Here is an 18,722-nt window from a genome sequence, read left to right as displayed (position 1 = left end):
ACTCAAATGGAAAGGACACAAGGGTGAGATATTAACTGCTTGATTCACACCTTCGTGGGCATGAATCCCTTATTCTAGAATTGAGTAGTGCTTTTAGGGTAACTGTACCTAGTTTGACTCTAAACCAGATTTCACCTAGGTGAATGAACTAATAAGATCTTGTTGGAAAAATATATTTCTGGAAGAACTCTGTTCTAGGGAATAATTCATTGAGTATAAATTATAAGTTTTCTTTCTCCCCCATTACTCTTCTTTTAGCCCAACACTCCACAAAATAAAAAATAATAATAATTTCCCAAGATAAATGAATTTCATCAAATGCTTAAATTTTACCTTTATTGATATTCTCATTCTACATTTCCCCCCATAGGTAACGAGTCTTTTAGATATGGAATTTATTAGGTATTTAGCAGGTTCCATTTTTATCTAAAAATTATTTTATAGATTGACATTGTCCATAACCCTTAATAATTTTTTGGGACATTTTTGGTTTTGTTTGTTCCCTTAAAAAATTAAAGCTTCTTATAATTATGGCCACTTGTTGCTATGCAATATATCCAATTTTATCTCTATTGTTCACCTCATGTTTTTTTATCTCTCTCCCTTCATGCCTCCCATCTTCCCAACATAGAAAAAACTGTGTACTGCTCTGCCTCACAAGAGCTCTGCTCTGCTGGACTTCATGGAGTCTTATGCTGTGTAGGCAGAGTTCAGACCACAGCCAGAAAAGCAATGGAAGCCCTATCCTTATCCCCACCATTCTGGACAACTAGCTCCCTCAATACTAGGGACCTGCCTCTCAAATTTCACCTTCTTTGGCACTTCTGAAATCAGATAATTGCTTCCTCAGCTAAATGAAACCACTATAGTCTATTTAGGCTCCATTTTCATATGCTCAAGTACAGAAAAGAAGAGGCTTATCTCATACTTCTCCATTCTTTCAAAAATGACAGTTCTTTACCACCTGTTGCCCAATACTCCAAAAGTCTCTGTCACAAATTTTATCCATCTTTATAGTGATTAACATGGAAGGACAGATCTCTTGGCAATTACTATTTCATGAGGATCGTTAGACATTCTAGAGGCTCTGCATATGCAGGCACTGGAAGTATACAGGAACACTCCATGTGCCTGCTGTTCAATTTTGTGGTGAGCTTAAAATTGTTTTAAGACATAAAGTCTATTTTTTAATTAAGTTTTTTAAAAAAGAAATCCTATAGATTCTTTAATTTTTTAAAGATTTAGTTCACACATCATAAAATGTACTTTTAAAATCTGCAATTCAGTGGTTTTTAGTATATTCACAAAATTATGAAACTAACACCACTAATTCCAATGCATTTTCAGCACCTGAAAAAGAAACCCCACGCACATTAGCAGTCATTGCTCCAAATTCTGTCTCCTTAGCCCATGAAAACCACTAATGTACTTTCTGTCTGTATAGATTTGCCTATTCTAGATATTATATGTACATGGAATCATACAATATGCAGACCTTTGTAATTGGCTTCTTTGATTTAGCATAATGTTGTCAAGGTTCATCTATGTCACAGCATTTATCAGTTCTTCATTACTCTTTATTGTTAAGTAATATTTCATTGTGTGGATATGTCACATTATCTATTCACCAGTTGATAGGTATTTGGACTGTTTCTACTTTTTTGACTGTTGTGAATAATGCTGCTATCAACATTCATGTAGAAGTTTTGTGTAGCCATATGTTTTTATTTCTCTTGGTTATCTACCTAGAAGTGAAATTGTTTGGTCATATAGTAATCCTATCTTTAACTTTGTAAAAAACTACCATATTGTTTTCCAAAGAAACGACACCATTTTATAGTCCCAACAAAGTGTAAGAGAAAAACTCTTTGGAGAAAACAATGATTATTAATTACCCGATTGAGTCCTTGGTGATGTTGAAAGGGGCAGATTGCCTCAAAAATTTTTTTCTCCACCTAGCCAACACTTGCTATTATCTGCATTTTTTATTACAGCTATCTCAGTGGGTATGAAGTGGAATTACATTATGGTTTTGATTTGCATTTTTTTGATTCCGTCTTTTTGTGTGCCATTTGTACATCTTTTTGAAGAATTGTCTACTCAGATCTTTTGTCAACATTTAATAGATTATCTTTTTATTATTGTTGTAATAGCTATTTGTACATTTTAGATACAAGTCTTTTATCAGATATATGATTTTCAGTTTTTTCCCAGTTTGTGTGTCATCTTCTCATTTCTTTTATGGTGTTCTTTGAAGCAAATTTTTTTTTTTTTTTAATTTTGGTGCTGTCCATTTTATCTTTTGTTGTTGCTGTTGCTCAAGCTTTTGGTATTATATGTAAGAAACTATTGACAAATGTATGGTCACAAGGATTTATACCTCTCTTTTCTTCGAAGAGTTTTATATCTTACAGTTAGATCTTTCATCAACTTTGAGTTAATTTTTTCATATGGTGTGAATTAGGAGTACAACTCCTTTTTCATAAGGTATCTAGTCATACCACTACCACTTGTTGAAAAGACTATTCTTCCTCCATTAAATTATCTTGGCATCTCTTACAAAATCAGCTGTCCAGAAATGTGAACTGCTATTTCTAGACTCTCAATTCAATTCCATTGGTTTTTATGTCTGTATTTATGTCAATACCACATTGTCTTATTTTCATAGTAATTTTCTTGGTTATTTTTGTTTTGCTCTTTAATAATAATGATGATAACAATAATAATAACTTGTAATTATTATACCCATCCTTGATCCATTTTAACCAAAGGTTTGTTTCCTAATTTATGTGTTTAATTTGTGCCATTTTAGAAATCTTGAATTGCTTTTCATTCCATAATGTGAAGAGAAAAACTCTTTGGGGGAAACAATGATTACAAATTAATTACCTGAGTGAGTCTTGGTGACCTTGAAAGGGGCAGCTTGCCTCAAAAATTGTTTTCTCCACCTGTAAATTAGAAGAATTTTAAGATCTTAAATGGCATAATTAAGAATTATTTTAATTTAATTGATGAGGAAAGCATGAAAGTTAAGTAAGCTTCTCCAGACACTGATTATAGACATAAATAAAACTAAGCTTTCTTAATGGATCTAGAGTTAAACAACATTATATCCCTATAGAATTAATGTAATATATTCCACAAAGTATCATTAAAGAGAATTAGAACTAATTAACATTAGAATTATTTAGAAGCCCTTTTTGATTTGTCCTGAGGAAGAGGATAGATAGAGAAGGAGGAGAATCATGACAAGCCTCAAAATGAAAATACCTTGTTGGCCAGTGAAAAATAGAACCAAAATAATGCTCAACTTTCAAAGCATAATTTTGTATCTCACTTAAAATTCTGTCCCAGAGCTTTGTTCATTGCAATTGCAGGTTCCTGTATAAAATTTCTTATGGGAAGAGTGGAGTATCTCAGAAGAATGCTTCTGAACTCAGGGCCAGGTTAGCTCAGGAAAAGTCGGCTATCCCTTTTCTAAGAAATACAAAGTCTTTCGACAAACATCAGTTGGTCAGACTTCACATCTTAAGTTCAAAACAGCTTGTTTATTTTAAGAATATATGTTTCTCTTTCAAACTATGAAGAGCCAGGTTATCTTCTTTAAAAAATGGGAAACTGGCTTTAGGAAGGAGAAAGAAATCACAGGATTGAAACCTTATAGAGATTAAGCAACATTTTTGTTGAAAGACAAAAGCAAAATCTTGCCAAGAGGAACTGATCACTCAGAGAGGAGAGAAATTGAATGTTTCTAGTTAACTCAATTTTCCAGATTTTGGTTTGAGGCCATCTTTGCTATCCTTGACCAAAAGAAGGAGAAGAATCCAGTGAGATTGAAAACTACTGTGGGAACTGTGGTCTTTGTTGCAATGCAGAAGAGTAATGGGTCCCAGGAAATTGAGATGAAAACAAGTGACTGCTCTACTGCATGTTCTGCCTGTAGGAATAGCGCCTTTTCAACACACAGACAAAAATAAACACCACAAGAGTTTCATTACAAAGGCTCAATATTCGTATGGTAATAACAGTTAAACATACAGGGAAAAGTAAATATTTTAAACTGGTATTGGAAACATATTCAACAAAATTTAGAATGCAGAATATTTTTTTTACTATTTTATTTATTTCTCAATTCTTTGCCATATTTTTGAACTCATCAAAATGATTCTGAAGAATTCATTCTTTTTTTGAATGCATGCCACTCTTTTATTTAAAAATTATGTATTTTATACTGCAGTTATAATTTCAAATTCTTAGAGGCATTGATGTTTGGAACTGTTTCTATAGTTCATGGTTCTTATAGGTTTGAAAAGCAGCATTTAATAGTGGCATATGACAAGAATTCAGCAAGTACTTATAAAATAAGTATAAAATAAATATATAAAATTGTTTTTCTTTAAAATTACCTTCTACATAACAGCAACTTGAGCCCTTGTATTTGGTATTGAAACTAATTTGAATTGCATTATATTCATGTATAAAATCACATAGTCCTGTTGGTTAACCTTCACTGTCCATACTCTACAGAGTGAATACTCTATATGCATTTAATCTTACTTTCTTCCCTTCTGCAGAGAGAAAGGAATACTGTTCTGAATTATTAGGGAAAGTTTAATTAAACTTTATACCACGTGAAATTACATTAATTTTGAGTATGTCTAGTCCTAAGTAAATTGTGAAATAAGAGAAGTTTGTTTTAAGATCTTATCCTTTAGCTTTCTATTTTATAACCCAGCATCGCTTTCTCTTTGTCATTGCCTGCTTGTGCCTGGTTTGACCCTGACCCTTTAAGGTATTCGTAAGCTGCCTTCTTCATGCAGTGGTACACACAACAGGCCTCCATGTGGGCTTGGTGTCAGCTGTCCTGTGCTCAGACCTTGTCAGATTTGCTGCCTTCCTCACATCCATATGAAAATTCTCTTGTTCTGAGTTCCATCCTGTCAAGACTCCACTGCCTGCTTTTTTTTTTTGCACTTTTCTGAAGCTGGAAACAGGGAGAGACAGTCAGACAGACTCCCGCATGCGCCCGACCGGGATCCACCCGGCGCGCCCACCATGGGGCGACGCTCTGCCCACCAGGGGGCGATGCTCTGCCCATCCTGGGCGTCGCCATGTTGCGATCAGAGCCACTCCAGCGCCTGAGGCAGAGGCCACAGAGCCATCCCCAGCGCCCGGGCCATCTTTGCTCCAATGGAGCCTCGGCTGCGGGAGGGGAAGAGAGAGACAGAGAGGAAGGCGCGGTGGAGGGGTGGAGAAGCAAATGGGCGCTTCTCCTGTGTGCCCTGGCCGGGAATCGAACCCGGGTCCTCCGCATGCTAGGCCGACGCTCTACCGCTGAGCCAACCGGCCAGGGCCTACTGCCTGCTTTTTAAGGAGATTGCTAATTAATATGATAAATGTAACTCTACTGATGTGATACACAGATTAACATATAACATTATTTTATTGAAGGAATAACATAGATTCAGAAAATGTACATTATTCAGAAATGTGCAGCTCAATGGGAGTGAACACACACATGTAACCAGCACCAAGATCAAGAAATAGAACATTGCCAATAGCCCCAAAACCCTTTTCCAAGCATTATATATCCTAGAGTCTACATTATTCTAACTTCCAATGACATATACAATGTTTATTTTGTACTTTACTTGAATTGAACCATACCATATGTAGTCTCTTGTCTCTGGTGTCTTTCACTCAACATTATGCCTATAAAATTCCTCTACATGGTTGCATGTGTTTGTGAATCATTCTCATTGTATATATAATATTTCATTGCATGAATATGCCACAATTTATTCATGTTCCCTTTGATTGGCATTTGAGTAGTTTCTAGTTTAGGGTATTATGAATATTCTTCACATGATTTTTGTTTATTAATTTTTTTTGTTGTTTTGCAAATATAACTTCACATTTCTGGTGGGTCTAGACCTATGAATGGAATTGCTAGGTCATAGGGTACACATATGGTCTCAATTTTAGTAAAGACTCTCAAAACATTTTCCAAAATGGTTAACCAATACATACTCCCTGCAGCAGAGTGTAAGAACTGGTTTTTTTCCAAATCCTCCCCAAAACTTGGTATTGTTTGCCTTTTTGTTTTTAGTTATTTTGTGTGTTTATAAAAGCCCACCATAATTTAAATTTGCATTATGTTGATGTCAATGAAATTGAGCATCTTTTCATGTGTTTATTGGTTTTCTATATACCTTTTTGATGAATTACATATTAAAGATATTTGTCTGGTTTTCTCTGTCTTTTCGTGCTAATTTATAGACATAATTATATTTAAACAAGGCACTCTAATCATGGGAGCATGATGGTAAGCAAGGTTTTAAAAAAGGATGTCTGGATATATTATTTTTATTTGTCTCAGTCCCCAAGTGCACTTCTAAATAACACAGCAACACAACTCCTGTCTTTAGCCACGTAGATCATTTCAACCAATATCCTACTTTAGAAAATGTACACATTTGTGTTATTTTTTATTTTCAATTGGGGCTGAGAAAAGTCTGGTACAAAGTCCAGATTCTGCTGAGTTGACATCAAATAGCAAAACCCCAATGGAAAAATACATGCAGAGAACTAGACCAAGTGAGGGCGAAGTGGAATTAACGTCTTAGCCTTGGCCGTTGTGTCTCTCGGCCATAGATGCCACTGTGGTAATGTTATCCTACTTGTGTGGTCACAGTAACCCAAAGCACCGCTGGTGAAAGCACCCGGAAAGAGTTAGCCCACAATGTTTGAATCAGCCAGGGGAATTTTCCCATCAGTGTTCCTCCTGAAAGAGTGCAAGCAGCGATGCAGAGAATAACAACACTGCTGAATTAGTAATGCTGTCAGCTGTAATTTCCATTTTTCTTTTTGAGATTTTTAGTCACAGGACTGCTATAAGTTCCTGCATTTGGCAATGACTTCTTGTTTCAATTGTATAATAGTGAGCCCATCAGTCTGCTTGAAAAGGTGCTATAGCAATGCTGGTTAGTGACAATTTTAATCCAGCCTGATTCAATTAACCTCAGACTCCAAGTCTATAAACCTGTGTATTTTTACTTGATTCCATAAATGCTGCCGCAAATAATTATCTTTTGTTTCGGTTTTTGTCTGTTTTCTTTTTCCCAATGGTATGAGCCAACCTAAACCCAACAACCATACTGAGCAATCTCCCAGGTTTAACACTTCACCCTCAGGGTCTCAGGACCTGGATTTGAATCTCTGTTGTTTTCCCTACATAGCAAGTGATTTTGACTAAATAACTTGACATCTCCAAGCCCTCATTTTCTTATCTGCAAAATGGAAAAAAAAAATTATTTTTTATAGTTGTCAGGATTAAAGGGGATTATCCACTTAATATTTTATGTGAGCACACAGTACATTTGGCTAGTATTACTACATATTTTATAAAATTTATTATATTGATTTTTAACAGCACTTATCTGAATTATTTTAAACTTTGCTAGTATTTTAGAAATGGCCCTTTTTTTTCTACTGCCCTTTAACCACTGAGCTTTCTAGAGCCAGAAATGAGGAAAAATGACATTTTAATTCCACATTAGATTTAGAGAAATCAGTACACTAACCTGTGGTTATCTTTAATTTCTAAGCAAACAGAATTAACAAGAAAACTGTGCCTCACCCAAGTTCTCAAGTAGTGTAAATGTAAATAAAATGCTTTAAGTACTCTGATAAAAGAATCAAAAGCAAAGTTTTATAAAAAAAATTACCCATGATTTAAACATGAGCCAGCAATCCCCTCTAAATAAAGCAGGAAGTTGATTACATGTATATTTTGTTATTTCTCTGTCTTCTCTTTTTGTTCATTTTTTACTCTTGGGGTCTGAGGCTCCCCTCCTGAGCCTTTCTGGTTTCCATTTATCTCCACCGTGACACTTCTCTCAGACCTATGCTTACCGCCACTCAAACCCTATTATCTCCCTGTCCCATATCAAAATGTCTTTATTATCTGATACACTCTTCAAGTGTGGCCCACTTTGCTATCACCCTGAAAATAAAAATGTCTTACTATGATAGCTTAAAAGCATTATGGGGCTACCTCTCCAAAGACATGTCTGTGTGGGATGAACCTAGAGGGTATTACACTAAAGGAAATAAGTGAGACTGTGAAGGGCATGCACCAGATGTCACTTATGGGTGGAATATAAAAAACAAAATAACTGAACCAACAGAACAGAAATAAACTCATAGATACAGAGAACAAAGTGATGGTTGCCAGACAGAGATGGAGTTGGGAAGCTGGATGAAAAAAGTGAAGGGACTAAGTACAAACTGTCAGTTTTAAAATAGGCAGAGGGATAGAAGGTAAAGCATAGGGAATGTAGCCAGTAATATTCTAATAACTGTATGGTGTCAGCAGGTTACTAGACTTATAAAGGGGGATCACTCTGTAAATTATATCAATGTCTTACCACTGTGCTGTATATCTGAAACTAATATACTATTCACCTTCCACTACAATTGAAAAATAAAAAAGGATGCCCACATAACACTTATTAACATCCATATAGTTAAAAAAATAAGATTCATGATGGTTATAACCTGCTTTTGTTAACAACCCAAAATATGTTTCACATGGGAAAAATACACATCTGTAAAAAAAAATCAACAACAATATGTCCATGTGAACAAATGGATCTTGGTTTAACTAAAAGGAATCAATTCTTAACCATAGAATGTCGGGAATCTCTTGCTGAGCTGTGGGTGATACATATGGAGAGAAAGTACATTTTCTTAGTAGATCAAATCAGTCAACCTATTAACCTATTAATGGTTCTACAGCCCTGTGGGCAATCCCAGTCCTGATTAAATACATCCATCGTGTATATATTTGTGTGGCTTTAAATGAACTTTCCCAGTATTTTTTTTTTACTATATGTAATTATGTCTACTCATATGACTTATATCTTCCCTTCCTCCCATCACATGAAAGTGGTTACAGCACACCATCTGAAAAATGGCCCTATTCGCACACCCATGGTAAACTGAACCTGAAAAGCAATTATCCTGGATTAGCACAAGTCCTCTGATGCTAAATTAGCAGCCAGACCCATGCACGCCGCTGCTCCCTAACCCTCAGATACTCTTCACAGAAAACCTGAAGAAATCTGAGTAGAGCAGTCCTTATGCTATTGGTTTAATTTACTTACCATTTATAGACCTGGCTTCAGTCAGGAAAGAGATTTATTTAGTGACTAAGAAATTCGTCCAACCTAGATACATATTAAGCAACAATTAAATGCTTATTCATTGGCCAGCAAATAAGCGCCTTGAAGGAGAGGGGTGCAGAATCAATGTTAATGCTGGTGCAGGCTTTCCAGATCACCACTGAGCTGGATCCTCCTTTTGCTGTAGATTAGAAAACTGATGCAGTCAAAACAACCCATGAAGTGTCCAGAACAAAAGTGACTCCAGCGCTTCAATAAAGAATAGAAGAAGCTCTGTAATGGTATTGTAGGGAATGCCAAAGGTAAGAAAACTGAGGGAATAAAGCATACCTAGTCTGGTGTTAATACTAGATTATTTGTACTGAAGTTGGAGTTAAATAAGAGCTAGACCACTGAATTCAACCCATTTATATACCACACGTTATTTCTTTTATTTTCTTCATTTTGCTTCTTTATAAAGTAACAATTTATTGCTTAATACAACTACAAAGCACTTAGTTTAGTACTTGTTGACTTCTGTCTGCTCACTAATTTGCAATGCATAGACTAATTTTTTTTTTCATTTTCTTTGAAGGGTGTTAAAACTTCTATTATAAATCATGAATCGATTAAAAACTGATTTAGTTAAATTTTCTAGTAGGAAATAGAACTGAAGCATTTTAATCCTTGGGAAAAAATACCCTTGTTGTCCTCTTGCACTCTTTAGAGAGTAAATAGTCACTCCCCAGCCCTTCTTTGAATAAACGAAACAACTCCAAGGACCAGGAGGCATTGGTCTTGCACTCGCTAGGGAGGTTCCCTTTTTCCAATGAAACCTGAGGGATCAGTCTCAGCCAGGCACAGCTGGAATTCCTACAGCGCTTCCCACTGTACCTAACCATCACACCATTTTCCCATGCCCTGTGTGTGCTACCATTTATGACTTTTTCAAACAACTATTGCAAAATGAGAGAGGCTCAGAAATGAAATAGAAAGAGTTAAAGTGGGCTTCATGCAAATAAGAACAACCCAAACCGTGGAAATTATGGGTTTGGGAAAAATGTTTTCTTGGCTTATTTGATTAACACTTTGCCACTGAGGCGAATTTTCCTTTGAGGTTTCTTATTCTGGATAGTTTTTAATGTAATTGGTTTAAGTGATACTTTACTTAAATATATCTTAAAAAGAAATCTGCCTCTAACTATAAAATTTTCATGTTCAGTCCAATTGACTTCAAAGTAATCCAAAATGCGTTTTCCCAAGTGACACCTATCAGTCTCCAGCTGTGCTCCTGATGGAGACTGACATCTGAAACCAACAATTAAAGTTACCTAATGCCAGAACTCTTTAAAGACTAAAGGGCTTTACAGTACCCTATCAAAGCGGCTCATAACCAACTCATACTATTATTGTTTCTATAAGTGTGCTGGGAGGATTAATTTCTTGACACTCATTTAACATTACAGGAAAAATAATTTTCAGAGCCAAAAGGTCATTCTTTGCCAAATCAGCACATTCAAAATAGTATGTTTAATAAAAAACCAAAAATATTTTTAAGGCTTTGACTGTTTTATATGTGTTCTATAATCATTCTGGCCTTTTTCTCATTTTCTGTGTAGCATCAATTAAAGGATATTATTTAAATTTGAAACTTGCCTTCAAGAAACAAAAGCAAAAAGAGGAAAGGAGGACCTCAGAATAATGTTACCATTCAGATTAAGGTATAACAGATCAATTTCCTTTTTCTTTAGTATTAAATGCAATTATTTTTTAAATGCAATTATTTTATTATTTCACAAACCTTTCTATTGGCCTTCAGACTGGGTTATTCAAGCCAAGACTGAACAGAACTTAAAGGGTTAAAAAAGCAGCAATTTTCTTGTTCTGTAATGCAGACGTCTCAGAACTCATGAAACCCATCATGATTGCTCCAAATCTTAAGAAAGGTGCTTTCAAGGAAACATAGGGAAATATCATTAATATAAAACCTACATACTATGTGCCAGGTCCCGATGGTGTTAAAGGATAAAGGGTTATGAGTGATACCAAAGGAATTCTTGCTAAGGGTGAGAAATGGACATCCTTAACTATGACTGGAACAAGAGGATCAGCATGTAACTCCTTCATCTAACCCTCCATCTAACCCTCTTCCCCTCCTACTTCCTATCAGCCTCTTCTCCAACTCCTTCTCCTCCAATTCCTCCAACTCGTTCTTTTCTTGATGTTCACCATAACCACAAATTACCAGGACCACAGAGAATTAATTAAAGATATTTAAAGGAACTTAATAATAAAATTGTTCAATTATTGAGCACAATGAATGATCTATCAGTACAAATAATTAAGGCACTGGATACCTCCGGTTGATATTCAATTGGATAATCAATTTTTCAAGTTCCAGAGGAGACATCTAATCTGTAGTAGACTGATGATTCTCAATTTCATATTGCAGAAACAAGATAACTTAAATAACATAAAAACTTACTGGTAAGATTAATGAATGTTGAAATACAAACTGTTTTTATTTGTTATAATAACTAGATCTTTTTTTTGAATCAACTTTTTTTAAAAAACAATATTTTGTTTTGGCATTGATAATGGCTGACTTTCAGCTGTAAAGTAAAATAAGATTAATGTTACTTTAAGGATTAGTGGCAAACTGGGCATTAAGTAGAGAATACACATATAGTATTTATGAAGGTGATCTAGAGAAAGAAATATTTAGTTAAATATCTAATTTTTTAGGTGATAATAAGCCATTCCAGTTTATAAAATGTCAAGAAAACATTCACCAGAATGTTTTAAAGCTATGTGTATAGACAGATTTCTGGAGGTAAATTTCAGTTTATGGATTGTAAGTTAATCAACTTAGCAAAAGCACCACAAACAATATACATTTGGATAATGACTTCTAAATTATAAATTACATCCCTGAAGAGACAGTTGTTATAATTTGTTTTCTAAAGAAATTAGCCCAGGGAATGGTGAGATTATCACAAATTAATTGTTTCATGCTTAATATTGTTTAGAAATATATTATATCCATAAAAAATAGTCCTACCTTTGCCCAGAATTATGGTTCATCTGCACCTGGAATAGGATTACAGTTTTGGAGATCATATTCCATGAAAAATCAGATGGGATTTGAGAAAGTCCAAACAAGAAGCAATTGTATCTGGGATTTGTATGTGTCATTTATTCATTTTATAAGGTGACTGAGGCTCTTCGGTCTCCTCACAAGAAAATTCTAGAGGTCTTTTAATAGAAATCCATCAAGTCATGACGTTACAAGAAAACACTTACAAATATTAAAACAAAACAAGAATCTTTCCAAGAAAAGGATTTTTTTAAAGAGTAGATCAACGCATGTTCTAATGGCTTACTAACAAAAACTGGAATGGGGGGGTCAATTTAATGGGCAGAAATGACTGTTTTGTTTGTTAGGCCGTCTCAAATCTCAGGCTATATGTACTTTTTTAAAAAAGCCACAGACATTATTTTTTTTAATTTTTTAAAAGATTTTATTTATTCATTTTAAAGAGAAGAGAAGAGAGAGAGAGAGAAGGAGTCGAGGAGCAGAAAGCATAAACTTTCATATGTGCCTTGACCAGGCAAGCCCAGGGTTCTGAACGGGCGACCTCAGCATCCCAGGTCGATGTTCTATCCACTGAATCACCACAGGTCAGGCCTAGATATTCATCTTCAAACTGATGTACAATCCTTGAAAATATAAAATTTCATAAGTACGGAGTTGAGTAATCCTTTCTGAGTTTTAATATGAATAATTTGATTCATCTCCATTACTTTAACAGAATGGTTAATGATATTAAAATAATGGATTTTTTGTTAAATGATTTTAAGGATCTCAGTAAAATCCAGATTAAAAAAAATGAAGAGACAAAACATTGTCTTTTATGTTTGATCAAGAATGGTACCAAGATACAATTTGTAGACTCCATAACATGCAGTAAAGTTAAACTAGGAGCCAATCTAGCTAGTTATCAATACTTATGGTATACAGACCAGTGAGGCCCACGAGGAGCTGCTTTATATAAACACACACTTCAAAGTTACAATAAAATGAAAAGGAACTAAAGCAAGTTTTTTGTTGTTGTTATTGTTTGGAAATACAACCTTCCAGGAGGTATTGTTTGCATATCAAACTAGATGTATAAACAATGCTGTTGTGGGTTTAATTTCTGAAATGAGTGTAAGCCTTGATGAACTGTGATGTTTGCTATTTGGAAATAGAAAACTACTTTTAATTTTACATATTCATCAGAAGATTGACACAAACATAAAATATGTAGACTCCCCAAATTAGCATAAAGCTTGAAATTTTTTTCAGCAAGAATTTAAATGATAGCATAAAAGTGGTGGTTTTAAAAGTTATGTCATCAGTTATGAGGTTTTATGATATAATACCCAATAAAATATTTCAAAATGCTGTGATATTAAAAATCCAAGTGAAATACTTCCAGTTGTTGGCAATGGGTACTTAAATCCATGCACAACTGTGTCCTCAGCCGTTGTGGCCAGTCTTGGGTGTTACATACGCATCATGTTTTTAGTTGATAGTTTTTCTAAGTATCACTCCGATGTGCTCAGAATGTGTTAACATTGTTTTGAGAACAGTAATCCAACATTAATATTGATTAAGCACTTATGCTTATCAAACACAAGTATCTTTAAATACTGTTTTAATAGTGAAAATAAAATTGTAGATTCAAGTGAGGCTCTACTCTAAAAATAGTTAATATAAATTTTAAATTAAAAAAACAATGTTATACACTCACATTAGTACTTCTGGTTCATTCATATATGTCAGTTGTAACTTGCTGCTGAGTTGATATTCAACTACTATAGGTAGTATCAGTCAACGGGTAGGTCACGTTCTCCTGATTCCTGAAATTTGATAACCATGGTAAATGGATTTAATTCATTCCATCTTTAGAATAATATTCTAAATTATAAGCAACAGGAAACCTATTCTAAAGAATTGTTTTATGAATTTCCGATTTTAACCAGAAAATACAAGGTGCTACAAAGAGTCAACCTTAAAAAACAGTTAGAAAAATAGGGAAAAATAAAGTAAGGGTGAGCATTGCCAATTACTTTATTGGTCAGCTAGTTACATATTTATATAAAAATGATATTATATTTAAGAGAGTAACTGTTAAAAATTTGTCATCCACAGTAATAATAACACACATGTTTATATTCTCAGTAGCTTCTATTAGCATGCTAAGAATTGTGAGACCTGTATTCTACTTGTATTTCTCCCCAACAACTAATGAGGAAATCACTGAAAGAAGTTCTCTGCGCCTAGAGTCTTTTGCTAAAGAATGAGAATTTTGTGCCAGATTATAACCCAACCTACTTACAGATTTATAAAATCAGTTATTTTATGACAATTATTATATTGTTATTAAAAAGTTAAATTATCTGAAACTTTTTGGTGGGTTGCTGACAAGGGTGGAATAAACAAGTTAAAGAAACAGTGGAATTACTTCAGAAGAAAGAATGATACATTTTTTTAAATGCAAGATTCCCAAAATTCTAACCCTGGATATACTTTGATGAACTTTAACTTATTTTTTGTTACATAATCATTCAAAATAGTGTGAACACTTTTAAAAGCTATTTATTTAGAGGCAGCTTATCTTGATAAAATATGATTAGAAAACAAATTAAAAGCAGATGAGCAAGAATAAAGGTCGGATGGAGCCTTAAAAGGTATAAAGTGAAGGCTAATACAAGAAGACACACCACAGCAGCCTTGCTGTGAATGAGTCCTAAACATGGTTCTAAACTTTTGAGCCATAAGTCAAAAATAAGATACGTTATTGGTTGCATAATTCTCATTGCCATCAAGATTAAGCATCAAGATTAAGATAGTTCTGATGATGCTAATTTCCTTTGTCCTTTGCAAAAAAGAGACCGTAAAATACCATGAACTAATTCTCAACAACAGCCTATGAAGTAGGTATACTAACTCTTTCCACTGGCTTATTATCACTATTAGGATTTATTGTGTCTTTTTAAAAATTATAGCTGTATCAATTAATAAGGTATATTTCAATGAGGCCCAGGCAATACAAGGAGGCTCAGACAGTGTGTATAGAATTACTGGTATATTCAGTACTTTTATATAGAGTGCTTACTATGTGCAAGATTCTACATTAAGCACTACAGAGGATTCAATGATGAATAAAATGTAGCCTCCCTACAATGTAATATCAGTAATCATCAGACCAAGTAGATTTTTTTCTTCACCTATAACACATACAACAATGGAGGATGTTCATAAGAAAACAAACCAAAAGGTATCACTCAGGTCTGTGTGGTTGAATGAAGGTGATAGTGTTGGAAGGACAGGAGATTGGAGGCTTTGAAAGGTTCCCTGGAACGCCCCCCTGTCCTCCCCAAATAAACAAGTGACATGAAAAGAGCTGTGCTGAAAAGTGAATGATCTAATAGGAGAAGCAAGGAAAGGATTAGAAATAGAAAAACTAATTACGCAGCCACCTACATAGTCTGTGTGAGAGTGAATGAGACCCAGATAAAGTTAGTGTTAAAAAAAAATACAAAGGAAAAAGAAAGCAAAGCTTATAGGAAAATGGGAACTATAGGACTGATTGGATAAACAGGGCTAAAGAATGAAAGGATTCATTTCCACTTCCATGCGGCTGGGAGGGCATTGGTATGGTGCCAATCATAAGAGAGGGGTCACTGGGAGAGGTGTATCTTGTTGGGGGTGGGGGCGGCAAGGCTGAAAGAAAGAGTAAGGACTTATATTTTTGTTAATTGAATTATACATACTCCTAGACATTCTTTAGGCTCTAAGGCTGGGTCCAAATGCTGTCTCCTTCATTCTCTTAGCTGGACACAAACTCTCTCTGCTCTGAATTAAAATAGCCTGTTTGTCAATGTTTCTTTTAAGGAGCTTGACACTTTCTCATGTAATAACTATTTTTAAATGCCCTATTTTCTGCTCTATACTGAAATTTTCTGGAAGAAAGGGCTGTGCCTAGTTCACCTCTACTCCTCCTTATACTGAGTAAGCATGCTTGACTGCTAAGAACATGTGGAAGGAACATCCCCACTTAAGTGGCGAGAGGGAATTCAAGGAGAAGACACTAAGGAGTATTCAGAGGCAGAGGTGATGAAGGCCACATAGACCCACAAAAGTCAAAGGAGAAGAAAGTTCCAGCAAAGAGTTCGTCAGTGGGGCCATTTATCAAAGAACAGGTCTCCAAATAAAGGGACCGAAAAAAGGATTTGACATTGAAAGTCGAGGGTTTTAGGAATTTGATATTGTGAAACCCAGGATGAAAACAAGGCAATGCCACCAGGGTTTTGAGTTCCACTAGACTGATGTCCTAGGTGACTTCAGCACTGGCAGCTAACAAAGTTTTTTGGCAACCGGACCAATTTGGGGGAAAATTAAGTGTTTATGGGTTTCTTTCTTATTTTTTTATTCAAAATTAAAATAACTTCTTTATTGGCTCTCCTGGGGACAAAGGGTCAGTTCTTATAACTGAGACTGCCTTTGATTTGAAGGGTAATGAAAAGAAAGTTATAGAGTTTCAACCACTCAAATATTCAAATGAGGCAGAATTGGGGAGCAACAGCCCAAAGACTTCCCTAAACTGTCTCACAGGTGCACTAACTAATTTCAATTGAAATAAAAGTTTGTGGGTTCATACCTTTGCTTCAAATGAGGTATCAATGGCTTACTTTAGATTAAGATTAAATGAGCAGGGGAATTGCATCCGAGTCAGTTCATTTAGTTCCATGCAATAATAACATTTATCATCGCAGCGGCACTGTGGAAGACACGAAGAAAAGAAAGAGGTATAAGAGGCAGCCATCTTGAGTCCTTCCCCTCCTGACTTTCTCTAACCCAGCCCTCCCTCTCCTGTGGATATAGTTCGCTGTCTCAATGGGTTGCCCTTAGCCTCCCCTCCTGAGCCACAAGTCCCCATCTGTTTTTTGTTTTTGTATTTTTTTTCAAACTCATAGACTACTTTGAAAATTGTCATGAAGCTGGGATGGTTCACCACAGATCCCAAACTACAGGACACATGCAGAACACTTTATCTTTGCTAATGTGGAATAGTAAAAAGTAAAATTCAAAAGAGGGAAGATGTTTTGAATTTTGAGGACAAATCCAACTGCCTCTGTGATCCTGTGTGAGTTGGCACTCCCCAACTTTAAGCAAATTAAACATCCAGGAGGAGGCTCCCCATCAGGTTATCACAGTCAGTTTATTACAGTCAGGTTATCAACTGGTGTGTTTACTAAGCCTTCATTCAAGCCTTTTATTTATTTATTTATTTATTTATTTTAGTAAGTATTCATCTAGTGTCAGATACAAGGTACTGTGCATGGGAGAGAAAGGGAGATTCAGGGCTCTGGTTTGCTCTATCCGCTCTGGGCAGTTGTCACTGCTGGCACAAGATATTTGCACTTTATTAAATAAACATTTGGAACCTACTGAAGATTTTTAACTGAAATAACTGTACTTTAAAGAAAAAAATCTGTATCTCTGTGTAATGAATTGGCAGAAAAGAGGTTTGAAGAAGAAGGGATTGCCAGTTAATATGTGGAACTGGATGTGGGGAGCCAGCAATGATAAAAAAAAAAAAAAACGAAAAGGAAAGATAGATGGGGAGACATTGCCAACAGATAACTAACTAACTTGACCGTTTGGCTTATTGTATGTGGAAGGTGAGGAAGAGACGTAAAGATGAATTCAAAGGGTCGAGCCTGAATGATAGTGGTGCCATTTTCCAAATTAAGAGCTAGCGAGAGGGGTAGAGAGGATAGGATGATGCATTCAGCTTTGACTCTGCTGAGATGCCAACAAGACCTGCAGTTGAGGACGCCTAGCCCTCTGAGAAGGAGATTAATGTTCTTAAATCACCCATTTAGAGGTGACAGAAGAGACTATAGAAGTGAATAAAATAGTTAAAGGAGAGCATCTAGGGAAGAAAAAGAAGAGACCTTATGTCTAATTTTATTTTCAAGTGTAATTAAGAGAAAAGAAGCTGTGTACGAACTAGAAAAGTAACAATCAGAGGATAAAGACAGAATCATGGAGGTCGAAAAGGAAGTTAGCAGAAGGCTGCCGTCAGTAACACCAAATGCTCCCTGGGAGTCAAGAATGAGGAAGACTAAGAAATGATCATTAAGAAACCACTGATGATCTCAAAAAGAGAAGTCTCAGCGAAGGAATGAGAGCAGGTCAGACTTCTAGGATTTAGTGGCGTCTGGAAGTAGATGCACTGAGCACTGAGCAGTAGTTGAGAGGACTGGTGGCAGAATAAACTCAGGTAGACAGGAAAGTCATTATAATCCTGCTGAAGAGGTTGACAAGAATGCATGCTTACAATAACAAAAAACATTGTAGAAAGAAATTGTTTCTAAATGTGCTTTAAAATATAATGGAAGAAATGGACAAAACAAACCCTTCAGTAGTTTTCTATGACATTATAATATTTTCTTTCAAAAATAATCAATCTAAATAAATTGTTGCAATTTAGTAATTTTCCT

This window comes from Saccopteryx leptura, chromosome 3 (assembly GCF_036850995.1).
Source record: "Saccopteryx leptura isolate mSacLep1 chromosome 3, mSacLep1_pri_phased_curated, whole genome shotgun sequence".
Lineage (NCBI taxonomy): Eukaryota > Metazoa > Chordata > Mammalia > Chiroptera > Emballonuridae > Saccopteryx > Saccopteryx leptura.
The sequence above is the reverse complement of the archived record's forward strand: the minus strand, read 5'-3'. Positions refer to the sequence as shown.